General features: G+C 41.8%; 1 protein-coding gene and 1 pseudogene across 1 annotated transcript in view; one reads left to right on the top strand and one right to left on the bottom strand.

Moving 5' to 3' along the window:
- The window catches only part of LOC143433755 (uncharacterized), a 198,743-nt gene that overhangs the window by 112,089 nt on the left and 64,891 nt on the right, over positions 1-21,763 (top strand). The gene's annotated exons all lie outside the window — the stretch shown is intronic.
- LOC117695971 (protein LYRIC-like) lies at positions 7,274-17,669 on the bottom strand (annotated as a pseudogene).

The following is a 21,763-nucleotide window of genomic DNA, read 5'->3' as shown; positions in this document are numbered from 1 at the left end:
TATATCATGTCCTTAAAAATAGACAATAATATTTAAATATATATGTTCATGTTATCTATTTTAAAGAAAGACTCAGACTTGTATGATTATTTTATATTACTTTTACCTGAGTGGGTATTTGAATTAAATATATTTTTGTCTTTTCATATTAGTTTCTAAGTTTAATTTATTATGAATAAAATAAACTTAGGCCAACATATTCAATTTACTTTGCTTGTAATCCATTTGCTATTTCATACATGATATGAATCACAAACCATGATCTCATGTGCATAGTATATACATAAGTAATAAAAGGGCAGAGTTTAGTAAGCCATGAATTTATATCTATTGCTTGTCTGGTATTCCTTTTCCAGAATTTTCATTGTCAAGTGACAACTTCACATAGAAATCTTTAGTAAGCATATTTTTAGGTTGGGAAATGAGTACATGAGACATGTCTAGAGCAGAAGAGTACTGAGGGCATTTTATCTCAGAGGAAAATTAACTGCAGCAATAACTGACAGTGAGACCCAGCATAGGGTAGCATAAATGTTCTTTGCTGGCAGCAGGCTCTGTGGCTCTTGGCAAGTTATTATCTGTTGATTATCTGTTGATTATCTGTTGATTATCCTTTGATTATCCATTGGGCTCTGTGAATATCATAATCTTGGCTTCCAGATGTAATATCCTGCAACATGAAATCAACCAGGCTTGGGTTGTCTAACTTCCCTTGCCCAACAGACTTTATTGTGGCATTCTATTAAATCCCATTTCTATGTACATAGAGAGATTCATTCTCTCTATGATTTGAGATATGTTTATCTACAGAACCTGTATTAATAAAACTGTTGTTTTTCTCCACTTTTCCATTGATGAAGATGTGCTGGCTACCAATAGTGTTCAACTGTGTTTCCCTTATGATTCTGGCTTTTCTTTAGGGTTGATTGATACCTGTCATCTGGTGAAATGAAGCTGTAACTTCCCTGAGCCCAGCATGAAGCCTCAAAACAAGTATCTTGTTTCCTAAAATCCCTCTTTAGTGTTAATGGCCTTAGCATTCTGTCTAAAACTCTACCTCACTGTTACCTGTTGACAGCCAGGTATGCTACTCCCCACAGTTACCTCTCTTTAAAGAGAGAGGGAATGTGTTCTATGGGTGTGTGGGAAGGTGTGGGGGAAGGGGATGTCTCAGCAGGCTCATGCTGAGAAGAAGGCAAGTGCTGTGAGGAAAGCTCATACAAGGTCTGGAGTCAGGTCCTGGTAGGTGTAGTATCATTGCTCTCAGAGGAAAGGTGCAGGCAGCTGAACAGCCAGAGCTGGAATGCTGGGTTCTCCCCCAGGGCTGGGTGGGGTGAGATTCCTCTTTGAAGACAGAAACAAATGCTAATGGAGTGCAAACCCCTCCTGAGCTCTGGAAAAGGTCTGACCCAGGCCCTGGAAGCACACTTTAACCTTGAGGAGTGGTAAGACTCACTGGCCAATTGAGGCTCCCATGCAGACCTGCCAATCAGAAAAGTAGGTGGGTTCTTCCGGGTGCCATTCTGCAGGTTTCCTGTGCCTGTGCAGGCTTGAATGGTCATCTGTACCCTGCTCTGAGCTCTGCTGTGGGTGCTGTATGGAGACCTCAGGGAAGCTCTGAAATCGTGTCATGGTGAGCCGAGGATCACTGCCCATAATGGGTAGGGGCAGGCAGCTGAGCAGTGGGAGCTGGGGTGCTGGTGTCTCTAACTCTGCAGCACATGTTTACAAACCCTTTTGTCTTTTTTAGTATACATTAAGAAGACAGGCATAGGCGGGCAGTGGTAGTGCACGCCTTTAATCCCCGCATTTGGGAGGCAGAGGCAGGGGGATGATGGTGATGGAATAATGGTCAATAATCAATTTCAATCAATAAATGGTAATCAATAATTATCAATACTAATTGATAACCAATAATGATCAATAATTGATGGCACATGCCTTTAACCCCAGCCCTAGGGAGACAAAGAAAGGGGAATTTCTGAGTTCGAGGCCAGCATGGTCTACAGAGTGAGTTCCAGGACAGCCAGGGCTACACAGAGAAACCCTGTCTCAAAATAAATAAATAAATAAATAAATAAATAAATAAATCATATCAGGAACCCAAGGGTGAAAATGGATATGAGAAATTAATCATCACCAGTCCAGCCTCAACAATAGTTACATCAGCCAGTGCTGCCATTGTTCGCTTTCACTGAATATAAAAGGTCCCTGGCGTAGCTAATAAGACTGTGCCTTTCTGAACTTCAGCTTGTTCCTTAAGCACGTGCTATCAGTTGTTGATCACTAGTGGTTATCAATCAGTATAGATAATTATTGATTACCATTTATTGATTATTGATCGGCATTGATTATTAATCGTTATTCCATCACCATCATCCTCCTGCATATGCCTCCTGAGCACTGGGATTAAAGGCGCACACCATCAATTACTGATCATTATTGGTTATCAAACAGTATTGATAATTATTGATTACCATTTATTGATTATTGATCGACATAGATTATTAATTGTTATTCCATCACTGTCATCTCCCTGCCTCTGCCTCCCAAGTGCTGGGATCAATTACCTCAGAGCCAGTAGCAAAAACATCTCCCCTGAGCTTCACTAACAACTTTACTTTCTCAGATGTTTTCTAAGACATTACAATCCACGTCTCTAAGTTCTCTAGGGTGGTGATTGAATCATTCACCTGCTCCAGCGGCAATGCCAGAAAATGTGTTGTTATTGTGAGTGCCAGAGACGCTGTCAAGTAAGGGATCGGAAGCCCCCTTAACATTTCCATATAATTCTTAGATTAAGAGGGATGTGAGGTTAGAAAGCAGAACAAAAGAGCACAACAGTTGTGCCTTGCTGAGGCTCAGCTGTGTGGCTGTGGAACCATGGGAATCGTTCCATGAGTTCTAAAGCCTTGGGTCTGTGTTAACAAATCCTGTGTGTTAGCACATCCTGTGTGTTAGCAGATCCTGTGTGTTAGCGGATCCTGTGTGTTAGCAGATCCTGTGTGTTACCGTATCCTGTGTGTTAGCATATCCTGTGTGTTAGCATATCCTGTGTGTTAATGTGTCCTGTGTGTTAGCGGATCCTGTGTGTTAGTGTATCCTGTGTGGTAGCATATCTTGTGTGTTAGCGGATCCTATGTGTTAGCGGATCCTATGTGTTAGCGGATCCTATGTGTTAGCGGATCCTATGTGTTAGCGGATCCTATGTGTTAGCGGATTCTATGTGTTAGTGTATCCTGTGTGTTAGCGGTTCCTGTGTGTTAGCAGATCCTCTGTGTTAGCAGATCCTCTGTGTTAGTGTATTCTGTGTGTTAGCGGATCCTGTGTGCTAGCGAATCCTGTGTGTTAGTGTATCCTGTGTGTTAGTGTATCCTGTGTGTTAATGTGTCCTGTGTGTTAGCGGATACTGTGTTAGTGTATCCTGTGTGTTAGTGTATCCTGTGTGTTAGCGTATCCTGTGTGTTAGCATGTCCTGTGTGTTAGTGTATCCTGTGTGTTAATGTGTCCTGTGTGTTAGTGTATCCTGTGTGTTAGTTTATCCTGTGTGGTAGCGTATCTTGTGTGTTAGTGTATCCTTTGTGTTAGCGGATCCTATGTGTTAGCGGATTCTATGTGTTAGTGGATCCTGTGTGTTAGTGGATCCTGTGTGATAGCGGATCCTGTGTGTTAGCAGATCCTCTGTGTTAGTGTATTCTGTGTGTTAGCGAATCCTGTGTGCTAGCGGATCCTGTGAGTTAGTGTATCCTGTGTGTTAGTGTAGCCTGTATGTTAGCAGATCCTGTGTTTTAGCGGATCCTGTGTGAGTGCGGATCCTGTGTGATAGCAGATCCTGTGTGTTAGCGGATCCTATGTGTTAGTGTATCCTGTGTGTTAGTGTATCCTGTGTGTTAGCGGATCCTATGTGTTAGCGAAACCTATGTGTTAGCGGATTCTATGTGTTAGTGTATCCTGTGTGTTAGCAGATCCTATGTGTTAGCTGATCCTATGTGTTAGTGGATTCTATGTGTTAGTGTAACCTGTGTGTTAGCAGATCCTGTGTGTTAGCGGATCCTATGTGTTAGTGTATCCTGTTTGTTAGTGGATCCTGTGTGATAGTGTATCCTGTGTGTAAGTGTATCCTGTGTGTTTGTTAGCAGACCCTGTTTGTTAGTGTATCCTGTGTGTTAGTGTATCCTGTGTGTTAGCTGATCCTGTGTGATAGCGGATCCTATGTGTTAGTGTATCCTGTTTGTTAGTGGATCCTGTGTGTTAGTGTATCTTATGTGTTAGCGGATCCTATGTGTTAGCGGATCCTATGTGTTAGCGGATTCTATGTGTTAGTGTATCCTGTGTGATAGTGTATCCTGTGTGTTAGCAGATCCTGTGTGTTAGCAGATCCTATGTGTTAGTGTATCCTGTTTGTTAGTGGATCCTGTGTTATAGTGTATCCTGTGTGTTTGTTAGCAGACCCTGTGTGTTAGTGTATCCTGTGTGATAGCGGATCCTGTGTGATAGCGGATCCTGTGTGATAGCGGATCCTGTGTGATAGCGGATCCTGTGTGTTAGCGGATCCTATGTGTTAGTGTATTCTGTGTGTTAGTGTATCCTTTGTGTTAGTGGATCCTGTGTTATAGTGTATCCTGTATGTAAGTGTAACCTGTGTGTTTGTTAGCAGACCCTGTGTGTTAGTGTATCCTGTGTGCTAGTGTATCCTGTGTGTTAGTGTATCCTATGTGCTAGCGGATCCTGTGTGTTAGCAGATCCTGTGTGTTAGTGAGTGCCAGTGTGAGTGGCGCAATTGACAGTGTGTTCCTTACCTTCCACCTTATTTGAGCATTTTGTACTCCAGACAAGGTGACTCTGACACACACACAAATCCTCTTGTCTTCATTCTCCACACCTCCTAGGGAGCTGATACGAAAAATGTCTGTGCCACTGGATCTGCCCTTCCCAAATTTTATCTTATGTGTGTGTGCTTGAGTGTACATATTTGCACTTTAATCTTCAAAGAGCTCTTGTACGCCAATGATAATTTTTAGGACCTACTCTAAATATCTAATGCTGTGGGGAGAAAGCACATTTACATTTCTAGAAATATATGCTTTCCAATATTTTGCCCCTTTGTTCTCATTACCAACATGATCTCTCTTCCAGGCTGTTTCTACCCTGCTGTGGTAAAAAGTAGCTACCTCTAAGTGTGGTGTGAGCCCTTGTTGTCTCTACTAGATATGTGTGATCTTTTTATCTGCTGTAGAATGCTGAGACTACAGCTTGAAAATATCAGGACTCCTCTAACTGACGTCTTCAGTGTGGAGCGATCACGAGTCATTTCATCACAGCATTTTCTTAACAGGCTTTGCTGTCCAGTAATGAGCAGTTTTTCAAATATATAGATTTATCATATTATACATTTTTTTACCTTGAAGCAGAGGTCATGCATTAATTAAAAGGCTATTACCCAACAAGCATTCATCAGCAAATGCACTGAACAATTAACAAATATGTTTTGCCTCAAGCCCTAGATTTTATAAACAGAAATATTAAATTCAGAGTCACCCAAGGACACTTCACAAACAAAACAAAACAAACAAACAAAAAAATTTAAGTCCAGAACTCTTTTGGGGTGTGTATGTGTGTGTGTATGTGTTTATTTAGGTTATTGTTGTTTTAATTTACTTATTTTATGGATATATATACACAGTCCCTCTCTTCAGACACACGAGAAGAGGGTGTCATATCCCATTACAGATGACTGTGTACTGGAAATGTGGTTGCTGGGAATTGAACTCAGGATCCCTAAAAGAGCAGTCAGTGCTATTATCTACTAAGCCATCTCTCTACCCTGTGTGTGTGTGTGTGTGTGTGTGTGTGTGTGTGTGTTTTGGTTTGTTTCTTTGTTTTGTTTTGTTGATTCTGAGTACTGAACCCAGGACCTTGCATATGCAGGCAAATTGTTACACCACCAAGCACAAGACTTGAATTTGGCCTTAAATACAGAATCTTGCTTCATTCCAGTGCTCTCCTCAAACCCTCAACTCTCTAACTTTGGCTTCCTCAGTGCTGGAAACAAAGGCATGCACAGAAAATTCTGGCCACATTTGTCTGTCTGCTGAGACAAGTTCTCACTAAGTAGTTTTGTGGTACCAACTACCTTTGTAGACAACTAGGCTGGTCTCAAACTCACATCTGCCTATCTCTGCATCTCACAGGGAGTGCCACTTCACCCTGGCTAATTATTCTTGAAAAGTTCTTAGGTTAACTCTGATATCCTTCAGACTAAAGGTAGTAATTGGAGTATTAGTGGGCTGCCTGTGGTTTGTTGTCTTTGGGAGTGTTGGAAGCTTTCTTTATGGATTTCCTCAAAGTAGAGAAGGACGTGGCCTCTGGCTTTGTGAGTTTCTGTACATATTGTTTGTTTGTTTGTTCATTCATTTGTTTGTTTCTTCCCTGAGGCCTCAGGATTTGAGGCTCCAGATGATAAATGACTTTTCATTTGCACTTGTGATTCTTTCAATACAAATCAGTACAACAAATACATAAGATATGGCAAATTATGCATTTGATCAAAGCACTTTGATTTAAGCCTAAAACAGATCCAGATGGTCTCAGTTCATGCACAACACCCAAGGACTTCCCTATTGGTCTCTAGACAGCCTTCTCTCTAATCATAATCCATTATTCCTCAGCTGCAGATGAGAAAAAGCACAATCTATTATAAATGGAGAACTGCTGTAAAAACAAGATAATATTCTTAAATTAAGATCATTCTCCAGGAGGCTGGAGGTGGGGGTGGGGGAACACCCTCACAGAAACAGGGGAAGGGGGATGGGATAGGAGGTTGGGGGAGAACAAAGAAAGGGGATAACACTTGGAATGTAAATAAAGAAAATATCAATTGAAAAGACTCCCCCATGCTGGGCAGTTGTGGCACATGCCTTTAATCCCAGCACTTGGGAGGCAGAGGCAGGCAGATTTCTGAGTTTGAGGCCAGCCTTGTCTACAGAGTGAGTTCCAGGACAGCCAGAGCTACACAGAGAAACCCTGTCTCAAAAAAAAAGAAGAAAGAAAGAAAGAAAGAAAGAAAGAAAGAAAGAAAAAGAAAAGACTCCCCCAAGTGTCTTCCAGTATAGCATAAATTTTGTTGGAATCGTAATTTCATAAATTAACTTTCCTTTGATTCCAGTTTATGGTGTTTGTGTTTAGTTTTGTTTTAAAATTTGGTTTAAATTCATATAAACTGTGTACATGTTTACAGATGACTGCATAAACAGCATAATCCTCAAGACAGTGTTTACAAATACATGTCCCAGTCAGGAAAAAAGAAATCATATTTTCCACCTGGCCTTTTCCTTCTTTTTATTTGCTTCGGCAATTTTCAGTTAATATTAAACTTGGCAATGGAGGCGCACTGATTTGCTTAGCATTGAACAGACATATGTCTGTTCCTGTAACATCTGTGACACTTGGGATGAGCTCAAGTATCTTGGGGAGTCTCTTTAGCTAAGGAAACAAATGTCCTGGCAGAGTTAGCAGGTGGAAGAGTCTTGATAGGCTAGCTGTTTTGGATCAGTACTTCTGCTGGATCACTAGTCGTGGTCTTTAGGGAGCAAACTTTCTCTTGCTTTTGAGGAATTCACTAGAAGCTCTTCCCTAATGTCCTTTTCTGGTCCTTTTGTATCCTGTGTGAGAGAGTTATCTTTACCTTGCTTCTTCTTTTATTCTTTGTCTTTTCTTTTCAAATGGTCCAGTTGGTAGAGCTCCCTCTCCTTTTTCTTTATCATCATGTGAAAAGTTTTGATCATTGGAAATTGGTTCCCAGGACTTCAGAGTGAAGATCTTTCTTCATCTACCCAGTTCCCCCACTTCTCAACTGGTGCATTTCAGTCTAAGCTGGGATCAGACAAACTATTTAACCCAGACCATTCATCATCGATATAGTGTTGATTACAGCTGACATCCCACTGATAATCAGAAGTGGTAGTCTGAAAAACTGGCTCAGCAGAGAATGCAGTGCCAGAAAATGTTGAGTGATCACTCCAGTTTCTTCCCCGGCTTTTACCATCTGCATTACCATCACTGATGTCTTGAGTCCAAGCACATGGCTCTGCTTTCCCCTTGTCTGCAGAGGCAGGTGGGACAGAGTTCCACTTCCCCTCACCTGCTCTCAGTGGTAAGGTGAGTTTTTCAGACTTTTCACTCCTGCCTCCTCCATTAAAATTTTCATTCCACTCTGAAGAATCCTGAATTTTGGAATCTCCTTTTCCAGACTTAAAGTTGTTAATTTGAACATTTAGATGAGAACTGCCTTTATTCGTCTTGGAATAAACAGGAATGGTGCTATAAGTTGCTCAGTGGTAACTGATGCCATTCTCTATCCCAGATAGTACCATTTCTTCTAGGCTCTGCCACACAGTTACCTAGCAAAACTGAGGTAAGCCTAACTCACTATAAAAGGGGTTGATTTCCACCTCCTCAATCTCTTGCAAATATAAGCTCTTACCCTCTTCTCTCTGTCTCTTCTCTCCCCCATCCACACCCCCCATGTGTGCATGGCCAGCCTCTACTTTGCCCTCTCCCTCTTTCTCTCCTTCTCCCTCTCCCTCTTTCTGTCTCTGTCTCTACTACCACTCTTCTCCCTATCCTCTAAATAAACTGTATACTATACCCTTTGTGTGGACGGTACCTAAGGGGGAAGGAATGCCTCTTCATGGTCCCGCAGAGGCACTCCCTTCCCCTGTACCACACTGCCCCGCTACCAAATATATCCTTGCTCTCCCTTTCTTTTTTAGAAAATATAACACCAGGGCTAGTTGAATCCAATGAGCCAGAATCAATCACCAGTTTGTCGCCTTTACACTGTTTCTCTCTGTGACTAATTTTAGTTTTCCAGGCTTCTTCATCAACTTCCTTTCCATCATGGTATGAAGTGTTCTGACTTTCTTTAGCATCTGACTTTGTTCTTTGTTCCGCGCACCTCCTGTGTCCCCTTTCGCCCGTGGAAGAGAGACAGGAGAGGCAGTATTCGGGTGGTTACCACAGCGAGTCTTTAATCTTGTATCAGCAGAAGTGAAGACCGCGGAAGGGAGGAACCTCGGGAATGGCACTGCTATTTATGCCCTAGAGTGGTGTGTGTTCACTTCTGATTGGCTGTTCACTCATCACCCAATATTACGCCTCGGGATTGGCCAGTGACTTTGGCGTGCTTTTTTGCCTTTGTACCTGCGCAGACAGTTGTTTACAAGTGGGAGGACAGGATGCCCGCACCATCTTGGAATGGTGAATGTTGACACGCTCACTGTGGCTCCCAACATCTCCCCCTATCTATATATTTAAGATGGAACAGCTTATTGCCTATCAAGCGTGGCACCAACTCAGTGAGGGAAAGCAGAGGCCTGATCCCCTGTGCAAAATGAGATATTGTAATGGGTTTATTTCCCATACCCATCTTGATGACTTTTGACGGGGAAAGGGAGCCTCCACCCTGGGGCGCCACCAGGGGAGGTTTCTTGGCATCAAACCTATGTGCAATCAGGCGTACTTTCGGGAAATCTATCCACACTCGTGGAACATTCCCTGTCAAGTACCCACTCGCAAACACCTCTAGATATTCAGGTACCACAGTTATTCAGGCAAGGGCTGGCTAGACTTAGACCTCTCATCGACCCAGTGCAATGGGCTGAACCCTTGGGGTGCGTCGACTGAGGGTCTCAGTCATCGGCTACTTTCTTAGCCTAGATAGTCAAATTTCAGAGGGAGATGCTTGCTCCAAGGCTGCGAGTACTTGGGCGATAGTGGCCTTGTCACATTTTTGCTGGGCTCTGAGTTTACAGACCAACCATCATGAACACCAATCCATAACGTAGGGCTGCACCAAACAGGCCTATCCCCATCCTTTAAGAAAGAAAGAAAAAGGCAGAGGTAATTCAAGAAGTAAAATCGCCAGGGGTAACAGGGTCCACTTGTGTTCCGTCAAGGCTCAAGATCTGGATCTGCAATTCCTGTTGTACCTGGTCCAATTCCCCATTCCAATTCCCTTTTAAATAAGCAGAAAGATTATGGCTTTGAATAAATGTATCACTCACAAATCTCAGACGTGTAATACCTGGATGTGGGGTTGCTGACACGCAGCTCATTTGAACCACATCTGTAACCTGCTCCACATGGGCTTGGAGCCAATCAACTCTCTGATTGACCAAATTCTCTTTTATGTCTCAATAATGATGTAGTAGGGAGAGTTTCAGGGTCAGCTTCTACTGGGATAGGCACAAAGTAGGCACATGCACAACGAAGGCTAGGTCTAGTGATCCATTCCAGCATTGTGCTAAAAGCATGTAATATTTTTACAATCCAAGACATCAGAATTATTCTGAAAGTTGGATAACATAAAGAAAAATGGAGGGTCCACACACACCGACACTGGTTGTGCAGATGCATTCTTAAACACCTTATTAATTTTCATGTTATCCAAATGGCTAGAGATATTAGATCGTGTAGCTGAAACATTTTGTACTTCATGAAATATACCATTCAACAAGACAAAGGCAGATACACACTTTTATAACATTCTAAACAGTGGCTACAACACATAATTTAATTGTGTTGAAGCAGGATAAACTCAAGAAAATACACATATGATTTAATTTAGGACTTGCATCCCTTTGAAAATATCAAACAGAGGTTTAAATGCTCCTATGGTAAGCTTAAGATGAGGTTTTAGCCCATTAATATCTCTAAGCAACTTTTAAAAACCACTAAGAGCAAATCAAGATTAAAAGTAAACCATTTTCTTTTTGTATGTACACTCACAAGCCAGAAGATGGCGTTAGATCCCCACCACAAATGGTTGTGAGCAACCATGTGTTTGCTGGGAATTCAGCCTTTATATTTTAAATTGTAAATCTAACCTTTAACGGCTGAGCCATCTCTCTAGTCCCAACTTGTTTCAAATATTGAAAAGACACTGTCTTTGAACTCTTTCTGGAGCAACAAGTAGTCCAAAAAAAATTTTAAAGCTCGTTATATTGGAGCAATGGCTTGTAGAAAACTTCTTTAAAGAAATCCACTAATAAGGTATCACACAATGAATAATATATACTAAAAGATTTAACCTCTTAATTTTTTGTATTAAAGCAACAACAACAACAATATATATATATATATATATATATATATATATATATATATATATATATATAGTAAAATGATTAACCATTTTCTGAAGCAATTATTTCTAACAAATATCGTTTCATGGGCTCTTAAAAATTATGAATAAATTTACTAACTGTAAATCTCTCACCTTTACCAGAAATGTAAAGGGATGGTATAAAAACATCTTTTATATCTATAATAATTTTATAAGCAGCTGGAGTAGGAAAGTTAGGCTGTATAAATCTTAAATTTGAACTTTATTTTGGATTAATTTAATAACCAATCTTTTTTAGTCCAATGAAAATATCAGATAAAAGCCAACTTTATCCTCTAATAATTGTTGTATATATTAAAGGAATCCAAAGCATCTCATCCTCAACAACTCCAAATACAAAGGAATTAAAACAACCTGAACCATACTCTATCAGCAGGCACAGCTATACTCATGGAGGGAAGCAGGCATAATTTTAATTTCTGTAGCATAATTATAACTCTTAGCCCACAGACTGTTGTAAGGTCTTTGGGTTTTAGGTTTATCCCTCTTCTCACAAGAACAATGAAGACAAAAGACGAATTCCAGTAAGCACATTTCTAGGACCTGGTCTTGAAGACCCAGAACAAAAGGGATGCTTAGCATCTGGGCTTCTGCAGCTCAGTCTGCATTGTCTCAATTCAAATGTAAATGCACTTAACTTCCCTCCGGCCTGTTCTCTGAGGCTTGGCTAGGTTTTGACTTTAACTTTGAACCTTAAATTTAAGCCTCTTTTGTAATATTAGGGTATAACCATAATTTTGAGAAACAAAACCAATCTTTAATGATTTAAGTAATCTATTTATTTCTAAAATCAACACCAAGTAGATTACCTTTATGCTATAAAGTTTTGTTGCCACAAAACAAAGTGTAAATTTTAATGAAAAACTTGTAGCATTTATAACTCAGGCTGCTGGCGGATGCACCGTGAGCCTGGGGCATCCAAGTAACACTCAATAGCTGTAAACAAAGGCAGCACTGCAGAATTTGAATGCACTGGCATGGGAACAGGCCAAGATCTAACTATGTCCCATAGTGGCATACTTATCCCCAAATCGAACATCAGTGTCAGGAGAATCAGGGTCGTCATCCTGCAATCTAGCTTCATTCTCCACAATCTGCACCAGCCTCGTAGGGACCCAAATTGAATTGTTTTCACCTGTGGAATAAGCACAAACAGCCCCCCCTTCCCGGGCCACAACAGGCTCTCAGCCAATCTTGTAGCCTCTTGTTCCTACGAGGGACAATGGCTGCACGGCATTCAGCTGTGGCATTTTCAAAGATCATCCGTTCTATCACTGGCATTGCTTGCTCTGGTTCCCCAAAGATTCTGCCATAAAGGAGGGTCCTTTTGTCCTCCACTCTCTCTTCACCAGCCGGTGAAGGGTCCTTAACCTTAACAGGCTCTGCAGTATCCCCTGTTCCTTTTGAGTACTCTCTCTTTTTACCAGACTCCTGGGTCTGCTTCTTTTGTCCAGACCTTCTTGCCTGCTTCCCCTTTCCAGGCTCCTTGGCCTGATCTTTTTCTCCAGGGTCTTTGGCCTGATCTCCAGGCCTAATGCCGGCTAACACACTCTGATTCTGGTATGCCAGGGTGGATCTCTTTCTCACAACACAAATAAGCTAAAAACAAAAGCAATGCAACGAAAGCTTTCACCCCAGGCATACTTTCCAAAGGCGTACCTCGTTCCTGTAGTCTTTTAACCCGCCCCAAAACTTGGGGGCTTCCGCGTCGCCTTGAAACTCTCGGGTTTTGGCTCCAGTTGTTCCGCGCACCTCCCGTGTCCCCTTTCGCCCGTGGAAGAGAGACAGGAGAGGCAGTATTCGGGTGGTTACCACAGCGAGGCTTTAATCTTGTATCAGCAGAAGTGAAGACCGCGGAAGGGAGGAACCTCGGGAATGGCACTGCTATTTATGCCCTAGAGTGGTGTGTGTTCACTTCTGATTGGCTGCTCACTCATCACCCAATATTACGCTTCGGGATTGGCCAGTGACTTTGGCGCACTTTTTTGCCTTTGTACCTGTGCAAACAGTTGTTTACAAGTGGGAGGACAGGATGCCCGCACCATCTTGGAATGGCGAATGCTGATACGCTCACTATGGCTCCCAACAGTTTTTCTCATTTTAATTTGACTTTTCATCTTCCCCTTTATGTCGCTGGTGGCTTCTTTGCTGTTATACTTAAGGGAGTTGTAACAACTTCATCCTCCTGTAGTTCGTCAGTCTGTCCATCTGGTTTGGGCTTTTCAGGAAGCCTCTTCTGCTTCTTCTTTTGCTCCTGGTTTCTGAGATTCTTCAGTGGAACAGGATCTTTGAGGACCGAGGCGAAGTCTCCTTCCTCCTGCTTGCAGGCTACCTCCTCTGGCTTGCAAGGCAGGCTTCTTTGCTTCAGGCCTGTGCAGGTGCAATCCACAGGGAGAAGCTCTAGCATAGAAGTAAGAGCAGCACAAGCCCACAGGTACCCAGCATCATCAACCACCCCATGGAACCCCTTTGACTCCAGCCTCAGGTCAAGGCCCACCTTTGTGCGCACCCTCAGAAAACCGAGGTTGTCTGAGGGCAACTCTCTCAGTCAAACAGAGTACTTCTCAGCCTGGGCCAACTGATCCTGCTAGTTTCTTCCATCTTCCCTCTCGTCTGAGACTCCAGCAGCTGGAGGGGTCATAGAAACTGAAGAGGGCCGCAGTACTTAGGCCTAGTACATCCTGGTCCCTTCTAACTCAGGATTTTGAAGGGCTGAGTGCTTTCAGCCAGCCTCAAGCTGCTGCCACCAGGACAGGGTGGCAGGACTGAGTGAGTTCAGAGGTGCTGCTAGGCATCATATTGCCAGCGCTAGGCCCTGCTGTTGTTCTCTGGCAGTACATTTGGTGGTTCAGGGTGGTTCAAGCTGGGTGCAGAGGCTCCCAAAGCCACATCTGATATAAATCTTTTCTTTATTTTTGCCTATGTTAACACCTAGATTCAACTACAGTAAAGTTCACAGCAGCCCCATTCATCATTTGTAGGAAGCCGCTGTTAGCAGTGGCTATACATTTGCATTTCCAAGATGGCGCTGGCCGCGTGTCTTCTCCAGATGTAAACAATTATCTGCGCAGTTGCTAGGCTGATAGGCGTGCCAAAGTCACTGCCAATCCCGAGGCATAATATTGGGTGGTGAGCGAACAGCCAATCAGAAGTGAATACATCACTCTAGACTGTACTTAAGCCGGACCCCTTCCTCAGCTCTCCCCTTCCGCGCCTTTCTGCGTTTCCCCATGTGTGTGAGAAAGATTAAAGCCTCGTTTTGCAGTAACTACCTGATCTCTGCGTCTCGTGCTTTTTTCCCCATGGATGCAAGGCTCAGGGGGGGCGCGTTAGAATCATTGCCCACACTAAGAGGATCTGCCCATCAATTGTGAATATAAATTGTTATACACACATACAGTGGAGTGCTCTACAGCAGGAAAGTCGACAGAGTGACACACACAACGTGGATGAGTCATCTGGAAAGCTAGACCTGAAGGATGCAATGCACCCATACCCATGACCTCTCTCTTCTCTCATGCCCCATAATATTTGAAAGTTTTTTAATGGAAATGTGGACCTGACAATTCCAAGGTATCTTTGTGGAGGTTTTTATTTATTGTACATGTGAGGGAGACAAGAGGCAGAGGCAACTAGAAGTTTAAGGGTCAGGGAAAAAGAGTAGCATACCAGACATTGGATAGTAGGCTGAACCTTGCTATGAGGAGAGAGAGAGGCAGTATGAGCAAAAGGAGAAATGAGAGAAGGCCAAGGGAACCAAGAAAACAAAGTGCCAAGAGGAGGAACATCAAAAGAAGCACCAAGAGCCCAAAAATACATGGTCAAACTGTCTGGGCTTATTGGAAAGAGAAGCCAAGGGAAAGAAAGAGAGCTCAGGGCTAGAAAGGTTTAGAGGGCAGAGAGGTGCTGAGAGGTGCAGGACTCTGTAAGAGGTACTTGCAATGCTATGATAATTTGGCAGCCAGCATCCCCTTTGATATGTTAATAAGCACCTAGTTAACCATTTGGAGTCTCTTGAGAAACAAGACAAAAACTAAACAAAACAAAATTGAGATTTTAAAACTGTGTAGGATGATGCAGGATAGGAAACCTCTCTCCAGGGGCAAAGCCATGCAGCTTGCTTATATGTTAGTAGCAATGAAGCCCTGTTCCTTCTGTACATCTCTCTGCCATAAGCTCTGTGCTCCAAGGCCTGACAGAAAAGTTACTACCTTGCTTTCATTTTGTTTTCCTAGATGCTATGATGGCGTTTATTTGACCCATATATGAACTGGTACATTGACATTAATTTGGAAAGTGTGACAAAATAAGCCATATGAAAAATTAAATGCAAACAGTAAAAAGAACATCTGAAAGAAAAGTTAAAAATAATTAGTATATTAAAACATTATAATACAGAAAATTGTTAGTAGATGATTATGTTATGGCATTAAATGTTTACTATGCTAAGCATTTTACCTGTATTATTTAAATCTTACCTGTATTTTCTCAGTGTTGTGACAAAATGCCTGAGTCAAAAGCAGCTTTTTTTCTTTTTTAAAAATTTATTTATTTATTTATTTTTTATTGGATATTTTACTTATTTTTTTTATTTATTTTTTATTGGATATTTTATTTACATTTTAGAAGCCATCCTCTTTCCCCATTTCCGTTCCCTAGAAAATCCCTATTCTACCCCCTTCTCCTTTTTGCTTTTATACAATTGTTTAATGTTAATCAAAGGCTTTATAAGTTTGGTAATGCTCAATAACAAGATGCCTAGATAATCAGAAGTGTAACCCAATACCCAACCTAGATATATCAACTATGTTTGACTGGCAGAGACACACAAACATCTGCCTCCATGTCTCCCCTCTCTCTCTTTCTCTCTTTCACATCACCTAGCTCCTCCTCTTCTTCTCCTCCTCCTCTCCTTACTCCTCTTTTTTCCTTACTCCTCCCACCTTTGCTCCTCTTACATATCATCTTCCTGTAAAAATAAAACTTTTCTCTTAAAATAAAATTATTTCATAGCTATGCAAATTTATATCAGTGAGGTACAAGATAGTCCTAACACCTAGTCCATCATTTTGTTGACTAACCAGAACCTCTGTCATCTCTCCTAACTTAAAGTCTTAGTTCTGAACCTGGCTTGTGTCCTGGCTTTAGAATGAATGTCAGCTGAAAACCATCCTCTCAAATCTTTTCTCTCAAAGTAAATGGCCGGGATTGGCTATGAGACTATAGGTCTTCAACCCCATCAGAAATCCAGGATGACTCAGTTAACTGAAATTATGGGAAGCACAAAGCATAGCTTCTGCAACTTAGCCAATTTATAGAGACCGCTGAACACCTGGACAGTCCCTATACTACAGAATGTTGGAGCATCTGATCTTCAGCCTTCTGGTCCAGGATCAGACCTAGTGATGCAGAATTATTAAGGGTTGATACTCTGTCTTGGTAGATATAATCAGTCGACTATTTTCCAAGTGTGTCCTTTCTGGACAGTAATTTGTCTGTAGATGGAAAGAGGCAATTCTTGTCTAGTGGATGTTTCACCACGACTGGAGTAGCTCCAAAGATGCTGAATTTCTTCTTAGAATCCAAGACAGGCAGCTGTCAGGAGCAGACAGGTCTCTAAGCAAAATGAACATTAATACAGAAATGTTTGTAACATCAATTCTGTGGACTTCTGATATTTTGAAAACCAACTATCCATGCAAAGCAATCTGGACTGTTGTCTTTTAACTCCTCTCAGCTATTTCTAATTAAAATCTAAAAAACACCCTAAGAATAAACTCAGAGCCATTAATTTGCTATAGTCCCTTAACTCACAGGCTAACCATCTCAGATCAGTTAAAAAAGTTAAAGAAGGACTGGGTCTAGGCCTTGTATTTCTAAATGTCTTATACAGGCGCAATGCCTATGAGAGTAACAATATTAATCTCAATATTAATAACAATTCCTAGGTAATCCTCCCTGTTCTAACAAAATCACTACTTTTTCCTAGAAAGACAGCCCAATATTAACCACCTCAGTCCCCAAGCCCAGGGAGTAGGGGCGCCGACACTTCATTAACTTCTTCAAGCTGATTATGGACATTGAGGTATTAGAAGAGGGGCAGGGAGAAGGGTAAATTGATAAGCATCTGATGTCTGTGTCTTCATTGCATCCCTCTGGAATTCCAGGACAACAGAGGTTCGAGCAGGTCTGCTCAGCTTGCTTGATGAGTAGATAAACTGATGCTGTGTATTCTGCAATATACAAATTTCAAATCTAAATGCTACATTTACAAATATAAAACACCATCTAAATATCAAAGAGAACTTCTCACTAATAGACTGTGTCCTTCACTACAGTAACCATGCATGCTCCCTGATTTAAATGTGATGTACGAGCTTCTACCATCAAATGCACAGAATTTTAAAATTATTCAGGTATCTTATCTCACACCCTTGAACGTCAACTGTCTTTTCTTATAATGCAGAAGATACATGTGCTCCATGTGCACAGGGAATGCAGAATGCGACTTGTGTGCTGAGTTTAAGCAGCTCTGCAAAAAGATATTTATTCGATAAGGACAGCCACCTGTGTTCAGAAACATTATCCAGACAAAGTCAGGCAGACAAATGGAAGCCCTGCTGATAAAGGGAGTCCTCCATTTTGAGCTGAGTGCCACTAAGACTTGTGGCCTGTGACCTTCACACAGGTTTTCCAAAACACTGATTCCTGAAATCATAGATCTTGGCTGTGAGAGAAACTGTATCAAATACTGAAATCTGATTCAAAATATATACAGCCTAGGACCCTGCCCAGCTCTCCAGGTGGCTGTCCCATAATTGGCTTGTAAAAGTGTCTTCTAAAGGTCACTGTATTTTTCTATCAGTTCAGCACCTTCAGAGTAACAAGGACTATGGTATTAGTGGTAATTAATACAATTAGAATCCATGATCATTGGCCCACTGTCTCACTTCTCTGCTATAAAATAAGTTCCTTGGTCAGAAGCAATACTATGTAGAATGCCATTGTGGTGAATGAGGCACTCAGTATGTCCATAGATCATTGATTTGGCAGAAGCAATGTGTGAATGAAAGTAAAAATCATAAGCAGAATACCTGTCTATTCCAGGAAGGAGAAAGCTTTGCCCTTTGCCCAAGAGCAATGATACAATGTAGTCAACCTGCCACCAAGTCACTGGCTGGTCAACCCAGGATATAGTTCCATATCTGGGACTTTGATCTCTCTCTTCATGGCTGACTTTCCACAGGATGGATCACCCTAACTACTTGGTTACTGAGTGTTTGCTCAGCTAAACTTACCTTTTGATCAGCATTTACATGGGACATAAGTATATTTACATCCTTTGACCATTGTGAGACATCTATCCTCATAATTCTTCCTTTTATGTCTTTCTCAACAATATTCTAATCATTCTGTTTGCAAGTCTCTGACAGTTAAGCCATCCCACTGTTTATAGCTGATGATTCAATGAATAACCACACATTTCCAAACAAATGCATGAGCATGACTACTGCATGAAGCTCTGAATTGTGATGGTTTCCCTTTACTGGTATCTTTCAGGATTGTCCCAGGAACATGTTTTCATGCTGCAGTTGGTCACTTCTTGATGGGGCCTGCATAACAGGCAGAACCCTTAGTAAAGCAGGACCTAATTATTTCTTCCTCAGTCATTTGATGATAGGGCCTACACCAGGAAGTTCTAGGTGCATGTATAATACCAGGGGCATTGTACAGGAATAGAAACTATAGTCTTCTAGGAAACTCAGGTACTTAGCATTAGTTTCCAAGTTGCCCCCCAACAAAACCCAAGCCTATCTCCATTCTCTAGACTAATCCCAAAGAAGACCAGCATTTCCACGTTATATCCTCAACAATACCAGGGTCTCCAGGTTATTCACCCTACAAACCTGCACCTCGGGTTAGAAGCTTATGCCTAACAACCACTAATGCAGAGGAGAGGTGAAGTTAAGTTTATGAGGTGACTCCCAGCACCAGCCAATTATGTTAAAGGCCACAGCAGATTTCCAATTAGATGCTTTCACACATCCTCCCCACTTACTGCTTACAATAAAGCCTTTACCCGATAGACATTTTGGGTTCCACCACCACCAAAACAGTCTTGGCTGGTGCTGGTGCATTGGGGATGGGGGCAAGCTAGCTCAAATAGAATAAAGACCCTGATGTGAGTTTCATCAGATTGCCTCCTGTTGTGTCTTTTTGGGGATAACTAACATTTCCCTGGCAAACAGGTTCAGTTTCTACTAAGACAGAATAGCAAGTGAAGATATTTCTTTTCAAGGGAAAATAGTTGGAGCCTTGCTCCAATATTCAAAATCTATGATTCACAATAAACACCTGCCAAAGGCTCCAAACAACATTCCTATCTAACCATGAAACTGGTAGCACAGCCTGCACAGCAGCCTGCTCCTGTTACAGAGCCTTCTCCTGGTTTTCGACCCAACAGAAAGCTAGCAGCTTTCTGAGCTACTTGGTATACTGTCTGGTGTAACACACACACGTGAGGAGTGTGCTGTCTCCAGAATTCTAATTGGCCCAGTAAATGTTGTGCTTCTCTCTTTGCAGTGGGATTAGCCAGGTGCACTTGCTTACCATTTACCTTAGAATTAATATCTCTGAATACCCTATGACACTAGATTCCTAAGCATTTCATTAAATTAGAAGACTACTGCCAGGCAGTGGTGGCTCATACCTTTAATCCCAGCACTTCTGAGGCAAAGACAGGTAGATTTCTGAGTTCAAGGCCAGCCTGGTCTACAGAGTGAGTTCCAGGACAGCCAGGCTTACACAGAGAAACCCTGTTTCAAAAAATAAGAACAAAAACAAAAAAAGTCTTTAGTAAGCACATTTTTAGGTTGGGCAGAAAGTAAACCAGACATGTCTAGAGCAGAAGAGTACTAAGGGCATTTTATCTCAGAGGAAAATTAACTGCAGAAATAGCTGACAGTGAGACCCAGCATAGGATAGCATAAATGTTCTTTGCTGGCAGCAGGCTGTGTGGCTCTTGGCAACTTATCCATTGATTATCTGTAGGGGTTCTGTGAATATCAAAATCTTTGCTTCCTTTGCTAGTATGCTAGTTTTGGAGGCAAATGGCTGGAAAAAACTTTTAGGTTCTTTTGAGAAGCTTTTTGCTAAGTAAGAGAGAAGCGATCAGAATAAGAATAAAACATACCATTAGGATATAAAATGAGCAGTGGTGGCACAAGCCTTTAATCCCAGCACGCGGGAGGCAGAGGCAGGCGGATTTCTGAGTTCAAGGCCAGCCTGGTCTACAGAGTGAGTTCCAGGACACCCAGGACTACACAGAGAAACCCTGTCTCAAAAAAACAAACAAACAAAAAGATATAAAATGAATATCTTGTAGCGCTGATATTTCTTCTTTGTGTAAAAGGGATAATATTGACTCAGTGGGACCATCAAGAATAATGGAAGCCACCTTAACCTTAACCCTGAGCCTAACCCTATCCTAACCCTCACCTCTTAATTTCCTAACCTCCTAAACCTCATTCTAAAAACCTTTATCCTAATCCAAATCATGACAGTCTAATCCCCTAACCCTAACTCAAACCCTGCTTCCTGTCGGGCATATTTCTTAATTACAAATTTGAAGAGAAAACCTTTCTTAATCTTGATCTTTTGAGCTGTTGAGATCTGACTTTAATCTGGGCTACAGATTCTTTTGACAACCTACATATATAAAGGACATTGAACAGGGTGGTGTTTTGTTTTTTGTGCTTGCTCTAATTCTTTACAAAACAAAGGTGAATTGTTTGTTTATTTCTGTTTTAAAACTGGTATTAGTAAGTACTTATATCTTTAGAATTCTGGTATACACTGAAGATCAGCTGTAATATCCTGCAGCATGAAATCAACCAGCCCTTGTTTTTCTAATTTCCCTTGTCCAATAGCCTTTATTGTGGCATTCTATTATATCTCCTTTCTACATGCATGGATTCCTTCTCTCTATGATTTTAGATATGTTTATCTACAGAATCTGTACTAATCCAACTGTTGTTTTTCTCCACTTTTCCACTAATGAAGATGTGAGAGGAGGTGTGGGGGAAAATGATGTCTCAGCAGGCTCATGCCTCCTGCTGAGATATTTTTTCCCCTGGAGGGACCAAGCCTCATGCTGAGACAGCTCTTTCCCAGGAGCAATGTATCACAAGACAGTATAGTATAGAATATAGTTATTTAGGACATGGAGAGGGTAATTAAGAGGGTAGTACAGGCACAGAAAGGCAAAGAGAGGCAGAGAGTAGAGAAGCAGAGGCCGGGCATGAGCATGTGGGGGGGGGGAGGAAAGAGCCCAAGAGGCCAGAGAAAGAGAGAGAAAGAGAGCAAGAGATCAAAAGAGAGAGGAAGGGGCAAGCAGCCACCTTTACAGTGGGTCAGGCCTACCCAGCTGTTGCCAGGTAACTGGGTTAGAGTTTAGACAGAATGCTAAGAAACAGCCAGAGTATTTTTCCACTTGTGGTTCAGATTGATACTTCCACTGCACACTGAGTACTGGGCCATGGAAGCTCTCAGAGGGGAGGAGCAGGCAGCTGATGAGCC

Source organism: Arvicanthis niloticus (genome assembly GCF_011762505.2).
Source record: "Arvicanthis niloticus isolate mArvNil1 chromosome Y unlocalized genomic scaffold, mArvNil1.pat.X SUPER_Y_unloc_2, whole genome shotgun sequence".
NCBI classification, from domain to species: domain Eukaryota; kingdom Metazoa; phylum Chordata; class Mammalia; order Rodentia; family Muridae; genus Arvicanthis; species Arvicanthis niloticus.
Note: the sequence above shows the minus strand (reverse complement) of the source record. Positions and strands in the feature narration are given on the sequence as shown.